The following is an 8130-nucleotide window of genomic DNA, read 5'->3' as shown; positions in this document are numbered from 1 at the left end:
GTCACTGTGGGAAACAAGGTGGGGACCAGGCAGCCTTTTGGCCTCATCCTAATGTCCTGATTGGCCATGACGGACAGGAATTTATTTATTTAAAAGATTTTTATCCTGCCTTTCCTCTGCTGGAGCAGAAAGAGAGATGCTCTTTACACTCTCACATAACACCAGAACCAGGGGACATCCGCTAAAATTGAGTGTTGGGAGGGTTAGGACAGACAAAAGAAAATATTTCTTTACTCAGCGTGTGGTTGGTCTGTGGAACTCCTTGCCACAGGATGTGGTGATGGCGCCTGGCCTGGGCGCCTTTAAAAGGGGATTGGACAAGTTTCTGGAGGAAAAATCCATTACGGGGTACAAGCCTTGATGTGTATGCGCAACCTCCTGATTTTAGAAATGGGCTATGTCAGAATGCCAGATGCAAGGGAGGGCACCAGGATGAGGTCTCTTGTTGTCTGGTGTGCTCCCTGGGGCATTTGGTGGGCCGCTGTGAGATACAGGAAGCTGGACTAGATGGGCCTGTGGCCTGATCCAGTGGGGCTGTTCTTATGTTCTTATGGCTTACAGTTTATAGAATAAAGAAAGAAAGAAAGAAAGAAATACAATTTATAAAAACAATGAATAAACCCAAAAATAAACTGTTACCCTGCATGTGCCCGATCTCGTCTGATCTCGGAAGCTAAGCAGGGTCAGGCCTGGTTAGTACTTGGATGGGAGACCGCCTGGGAATACCGGGTGCTGTAGGCTTATACCATCGTCTTTCGAGACTGAAGGTTGCCAACCAAATAAAATAAAAACCAACTTGGAGGAGGGCAAAACTATTAATATTCAAGGAACTGCTATATAGAGGGACAAAAGGCAGACAACCCAAATGCCAAATGAAACAAAAAGGTTTTGAGCCCTTGCCGAAACAGCATGAGGGAGGGGGTAGAACTTCATTCCCCCAGCAGGGAGTTCCGTAATTGTGGCACCCTGGAAGCTCGCCCCTGTGCTGCCATCTCCCTAACGTGGGAGAAAAGTGGCACTCGTAGGAAAGTCCCCTCAGATGACTGAAGAGGGTGGGCTGGAAACTATGGGAGAAGAAGGAATGGCACTTCCATGTTACTTAGGTGGTCTGCCTCTATTGTTTGTGGGTGGGGGAGGAGGCTATAGGACAGGGAAGGACTGCTGCCTTCATGCCCTGCGGGCAGCCTCCCAGAGGCATTTGGTTGGCCAACGTAGGAAGCGGGATGCAGAAACCATTGGAGTGACTGTGCAGGGCCCTTTCTAGGTCTGTAAGTCTTATGTTGCTGTTGACATGACCTGGCAGGAATCCTAGGCCGTCTTGCACACTGGTGGCTGTTGTTGGCAACCTTCAGTCTCGAAAGACTCTGATATCGCGCTCTGAAAGGTGGTTCTGGAACAGCGTCTAGTGTGGCTGAAAAGGCCAATTCGGGAGTGACAATCCCTTCCACATTGGGAGCAAGTGCAGTCTGTCCCTGGTCTGTCTCCCTGGCTGTGGGCCTTCCTTCTTTGCCTCTTAGCCTCAGACTGTTGGCCAAGTGTCTCTTCAAACTGGGAAAGGCCATGCTGCACAGCCTGCCTCCAAGCGGGCCGCTCAGAGGCCAGGGTTTCCCACCTGTTGAGGTCCACTCCTAAGGCCTTCAGATCCCTCTTGTAGATGTCCTTGTATCGCAGCTGTAGTCTACCTGTAGGGCGCTTTCCTTGCACGAGTTCTCCATAGAGGAGATCCTTTGGGATCCGGCCATCATCCATTCTCACGACATGACCGAGCCAACGCAGGCGTCTCTGTTTCAGCAGTGCGTACATGCTAGGGATTCCAGCACGTTCTAAAACAACAACAATGATGCCCTTTAACAACAATAATAGTAATAACAAGAGATAGTAAAATTTTATCTGCAGGTGTGCAGTGTGATTCGTCAACTGCTGACAGGCACCTGCAGGTTTGTGGAGAAGAGGGGGTTGGACCTCCCAGCTAGACTGTTTCATGCTTTAGGATGCCATCGAATGATCACTGCGTGTTCTGACAGATGATGTGGTTTGTTATCGGTTGTAATGATAACTACTGTGATGAGCACACTTTCTAAGGAGGCCTTTCCCAGTTTGCTTCTGAGTCAGCATGACGGAGATCACGCTGTCGATTCATTTGTGCAACGTAACGTCTTCCTACAGATCTAAAGACAATAACTGTGACTTCGGGGCAAATCGCTGTCACGTGTCACGGAGGGAGCTGTGAAGCCGGTCCATCTTGCACAGTGGTTCCCAAACCTTTAGCGCCAGGACCCACTTTTAAAAACAACACTCTGTTGGGACCCACCTAGCTTTACGAGACCCAAAAAAAGTGTCACTTTACCAGCCATTTAATCTGGTTTTATCCTTTTTATTAAGGGGTGGGGGGAGGCACCTTCTGGAATGTTTGCAGAGCTCTATGTTAATTGGATCATGACCATTTTGGTGGCCTTGCGTTCCCCTTTGCCATGCCTTTGTGTGAGGCATGGTCACTACTCATGAGTAAAAATACACATGTGGCTCAGTTCCACTTTCCATAGGGCACAATATGTTTTCTTTCTTGGATTGCAGAGGGGGGGACTTCCTTCTTGACAGTTTTTTTGGGGACCTGCGTTCATTGAATCAGGGCCATTCTGGTAGCATTGCCTTCCCCTCGGCTTGCTCTTCAAAGTGGATCAAGGCACACTTGCCTACGCATGAGTAAACACAAAGGTGCCACTCCAATTCATTCTCCATAGGACTCAATACATTTTCCTTGTCAGTAGCTTGTCAGTTTCAGGACCCACCAAAAATTGGACCCCGACCCACAGTTTAAGAACCACTGATCTAGCCCAGTACTATACTGATTGGTGGTGACTCTGCAGAGCTTCAGACAGGGGTCCTTCGTATTGTCTGTCACCTCCTTCTTTTCATTGGGAATTCTGGGAATTTACCTTGATACCCACCACTGACATAGCATTGTTTGGGGGCATTCTGGATTTTAAAAAAGAAAAACAAAGGTAGCTGCTGGTCAAGGGGAGCACTGGTGAGTTCTCCATCACCTCCCAAAATTGCACCTTCACCCTGAATGTACAAAAGAGGTGGTTCCTCCTTCACCTCTGAACCACTTGCAAATTTGGCTAAATACTTGCAAGATGGTTTGGCCCTGCTTATAAACATCATTTGAGCTACACAGAAATATGTGTGGAACTCGGAGACGTACGTCTTGCTTCCTTGTCACAGTGTGGGATGGACAAGAATGGGATTCTCGCCCTTGAATTTTCTTTCTGCAGAGGGTTCTAGGAATCTCTCTGTCTGTCTTGATGAAAGAATGCTCTTGCATGCACAGATTTTCCCCGCTCCCTCCTTCAGCCCACTCTTTCAGGCTTTCTTCTGTGACTCGGTGATTACTTTAATCTCCATAATTCTGTTACTTTTCCACCCAACCCTATTTAGGGACGGCAACTTCTCATCTGCAGGGAATAAAAGAGGCTCTTAATGAAGAAGCACTGGGAAGTTCAGCTTAGTGCATCTCTGTTTCTCTCCCCCCCCCCCCATCTCTCATAATTGGCTGCTTGGATAACAGTAATTTCAGGTAATCTTTAATAATTTGCAGCTCCGAGGCATTTGCAGGAAGCAAAGCTTTTTTTTTTTTTCTGTTTGATGCTGTCTTGGAAAAAATGCCGACGCTTGGATCGGCTTACCTCCGTTTGCACAGCCTGGTGAACACGCATTGGGGCATCAAAGAGCTGTCCACTGATCAGTTCTTCTGAAGAAGGTTTGGAGATGAAAATAAGGTCATTGTTTCAAATGGCCATGATTGACTACAAAGGGATGCCGAAGGGGGTGGGCTTGAGATCATTTTGTGGGGCAGTGTTGCCTAGAGCCAAGATGAATGAGAAAAATCTGGTCCTGGAGTAGAACCTAGTGGTAAAAAGATGGGGGGGGGGGGGGAAGATGATTGAGACATAAAAAATTATGCAGGGAGTGTATAGGGGGATGTTCTTTTCCCTCTCACACAACACCAGGGGACAGCCACCAAAATTGAGAAAGTTAAGATAGTTGGGATAGTTTGGGATAGATATCCCAAAATTTGGGATAGTTAGAACAGACAAAATAAAATATTTCTTTACCCAGCATGTAATTAAACTATGGAACTCCTTGCCACAAAATGTGGTGACGGCATCTGGCCTCGGTGCCTTTAAAAGGGGATTGGACAGATTTATAGAACTCCATCACAGGTTACAAGCCATGATGGTTATGTGTGACCTCCTGGTTTTAGAAGTAGGCTACCTCTGAATGCAGAGGCAGGGAATGGTGACAGGATGCAGGTCTCTTGTGTGTTCCTGTCACTGTGAGACACAGGAAGCTGGTATAGTTGGCAACCTTCAGTCTCGAAAGACTCTGGTGTCACGCTCTGAATGGTGGTTCCGGCACAGCGTCTAGTGTGGCTGAAAAGGCCAATTCGGGAGTGACAATCCCTTCCACACTGGGAGCAAGTGCAGTCTGTCCCTGGTCTGTCTCCCTGGCTATGGGCCTTCCTTCTTTGCCTCTTTGCCTCACACTGTTGGCCAAGTGTCTCTTCAAACTGGAAGAGGCCATGCTGCACAGCCTGCCTCCAAGCGGGCCGCTCAGAGGCCAGGGTTTCCCTCCTTTGGCTTGATCCAAGTGGGTCTCTTCTGATGTTCTAGCAAGACGGCAGCAGGAACTGTCTTCTGTCATAATTGCCACTGTTCTCTAACCTTGGGAATAATCCATCAAAAACTCCAGTCGCAGACTAACATTCCCAAGCAGTTGTTCCTTTACCCAGTTAAATGCCCTTCCTGACTCTTTTGAAAATGTACAAATTGCATCTCACGCAAGTGTTGATCACACTTTCTAGGTATGGCACGTGGAAAGCCAAGTTAAGCAAACACTATAAACTTTAAGTTCAGCAAGGATGCCAGTAATTGCTGTGCGATTCCTCCACTCTCTGTGCCCCCTCCCCAAACCCGCAAATAAAGAGCTAGTATACTTCAGGTCCTTGGTTATTATTGCATGTGCTGTGTATACAAAAGCAGCCTTTGAAATGAAAGTTTGGTCTAGCCTGGCGGAATCGGGGAGCTGGTACTTTGTAAGTTAATATTGTTCATGGAGAGCACAATTTTTTTTTTTTTAATGGTGAAAGCAAAGTGGATACAAATTGTTTTCCTCCAGAAAAGCACTGAAAGTAAGTACTTCTCTGTTCTTTAGAAGGTTTTAGAAGGGCAGGTGCCCAGCTTAGGGTACATTCTTTGCACTTAGGAAGCCCCCAGTTCAATCCCTGGTATCTTTGGTTGGGGGAAAGAGCCCTGAGCCATTGAGGAGTTCCTTCCAGTCACCATTGAGCGAGACGGACTCACAGTCTAGAATCTGCGTAAGGCAACTTCCTATGTAACAGAGTTTATTTTCATTGCCAGTGGAAACTTTTTTAAAAGTACTGGAGGATTTCAAATGGGCATCCGTTGTGGGTGTGAAGCTGGAAAGTGCTTTAACAGAGATTGTAAGCTCCTCAAAGAAGCTTCTTCGTTGACTTCAGTTACCTGGTAAATTGCCACATATCCTGATTGCCCGTATAAATTTCTCTCTCTGTTCCGAGCACCCAGTTTTACTCTTTCGACTTTCCATCACACTCCAGTGTGACCGAGATTCCAGATAGGACTATGCTGATGAAGGGGTGGAGCTGTGCAGATAGAAACAGTCTTCAACTCAATCTTTTCCTTCTGACCTTTTTCGTTTTAAATTCAGGAACTCTTTATACATACTACTTAATGATTATGGCTGGTGCTATTTTAGAAGAGGCATCCCCCCCTTTTCTTATACGGTAGAGAATGGATCTCCTATGATCAATGGCAAATGCAGAACTTACTGTGTCGCCCCTGTAGATATGCCACTGCCTTAGATGGAGCTAGCTATCTGTAGTTTTTAGACGTACTTTCACTACAAGTAGTTTTGCAAACGTTACATAAGAACATAAGAAGAGCCCTGTTGGATCAAGCCCAGGGCCTATCTAGCCCAGCTTCCTGTATCTCACAGCAGCTCAACAGATGTCTTGGGGACAAGACAAGATACTTGCATCTTGCTGCCACTCCCCTGCATTCTATTTACCCTCCCCAGCATTCTATTTACCCTCAAACCCCCCACCACCACCAAACGAAGACACCAGACTATGACTTGGGTTCAACTTGGGCCACTTTATTTAAAGAAGTGACCAATTTTTAAAGTGTGAAACCTACTGAACGCACCATCCCTCCCTCGCTGGTCTGGGGTAGACAAAAGAAAACCACACAAACACCTTTTTGTAAACGCCTTTACACTTTGCTCACTGATTTAGCGGGATGTCCGCTAAAATTGAGTGTTGGGGAGTTAGAACAGACAAAAGAAAATATTTCTTTACTCAGCGTGTGGTTGTTCTGTGGAACTCCTTGCCACAGGATGTGGTGATGGCGCCTGGCCTGGGCACCTTTAAAAGAGGATTGGACAAGTTTCTGGAGGAAAAATCCATTACGGGTTACAAGCCATGATGTGTATGCGCAACCTCCTGATTTTAGAAATGGGCTATGTCAGAAGGCCAGATGCAGGGGAGGGCACCAGGATGAGGTCTCTTGTTATCTGGTGTGCTCCCTGGGGCATTTGGTGGGCCGCTGTGAGATTCAGGAAGCTGGACTAGATGGGCCTATGGCCTGATCCAGTGGGGCTGTTCTTATGTTCTTATGCTCCCTGGGGCATTTGGTGGGCCGCTGTGGGATACAGGAAGCTGGACTAGATGGGCCTGTGGCCTGATCCAGTGGGGCTGTTCTTATGTTCTTATGATAAATCGGGGCAGTTTTTGAGTGGATCAAAATATTTTGCAGTCCATTCATTGAGCTTATTGACTTAGGGCCCAATCCTATCCAACTTTCGAGCACTGATAAAGCAGCCCCAACAGGGCATGCGCTGCATCATGCAGTGAGAAGGCAGTCATGGAGGCCTCCTTAAGGTAAAGGAATGTTTGTTCCCTTACCAAGGGGCTGCAGTGAGGCTGCACCAGTGCTTAAAAGTTTGTTAGGATTGGGTCTGTAATCCTTGCTGTTCTTCTGATGACGACAATGACAACTAGCGTACTATTTTTAAAACATTATTTTGAACTAGCTTCTTTTTTTTTTACTGCTTAACTGGAGTCAGAGACATATTTTCCAAAGCACCCTCTTTTTTTTTTTTTTTTTTTGCCTTAGAACTTTCAGAGTACACAAAAAAGCAATGTGTATTTTATTAAGAAAAGAAGGAAAGGCAGGAAGATGGAGCCAAATCTACATTTTCAGTGCTACCACTGGTGCATCTGTTTAAACATGTTTCTTTTGCACATGTGTACAATATGAGAAGCCAGACTACAGAGCAAAATTGTCTGCAGGGGTATCTTTTTTTTTGGGGGGGGGGTGTAGTTTTGTGTGTGTGTTTGTGTGTGTGTGTGTAAAATGATTATTCTCTTCTTTCTCAAAACAATTTTAAATCTACAAGAAAGGTCGGGGGAGGTCACGATTCCTGACCCAGAGCTGAACTGAAGGAGCCAGTACTGTCTTTTTGATGTGCCAAAAGAGGTCACTGAACTAAAGCTTGTTATTGGCTCCCTGCGTCTAAGAAGCATAGCTTATCCAAAACAATTTTAAAATTACCACTGGCATGAGAAATGTCAGGAGGGGGAGAGAGAGCGAAAGAGCAACTGAGGATGTCTAGACTCTGGCTAAGACAAGCTCCCCTAGAAGAGAGAGACACTATATACTGAGGCAGAGGCCAGAGGAAGGGGCGGCGGGGGGCTTACCGGCCGTGAAAATGTCCCTGGATCTCCCAGTGTGCCAACGGGAAGCTCCCACAATGCACCCTGCCAATTTGCTCCAGGGGTTTAAACCAAGGAATTCCAGATAAGGGAAAAATCTATAGGGCTTGCAACTGGGAGAATTTCTCTCTGTCCTTACTCCCCCCACCCCCAATTGCTTTCCACCAATTCTAAAGTCCACTGTGGTCTTTTATGAGCTCCTTAAATCATGTATCACAACACCATTCTTGTCACTTGAGCTGTGCTGAACAGTTTTCGGGGAGTCACCTTCATTTCCCCCCCCCCTTCCTAAGGACTGAACTCCTTGAAAATAAAAA

The 8130-nt window shown here is 46.5% G+C and overlaps 1 pseudogene; it reads left to right on the top strand.

The window, feature by feature from the left end:
• Positions 1-619: 619 nt before the first annotated feature.
• LOC136635808 (5S ribosomal RNA) lies at positions 620-741 on the top strand (annotated as a pseudogene).
• Positions 742-8130: the final 7389 nt, after the last annotated feature.

Source organism: Tiliqua scincoides, chromosome 16, assembly GCF_035046505.1.
Source record: "Tiliqua scincoides isolate rTilSci1 chromosome 16, rTilSci1.hap2, whole genome shotgun sequence".
NCBI classification, from domain to species: domain Eukaryota; kingdom Metazoa; phylum Chordata; class Lepidosauria; order Squamata; family Scincidae; genus Tiliqua; species Tiliqua scincoides.
The sequence above is the reverse complement of the archived record's forward strand: the minus strand, read 5'-3'. Positions and strand labels throughout refer to the sequence as shown.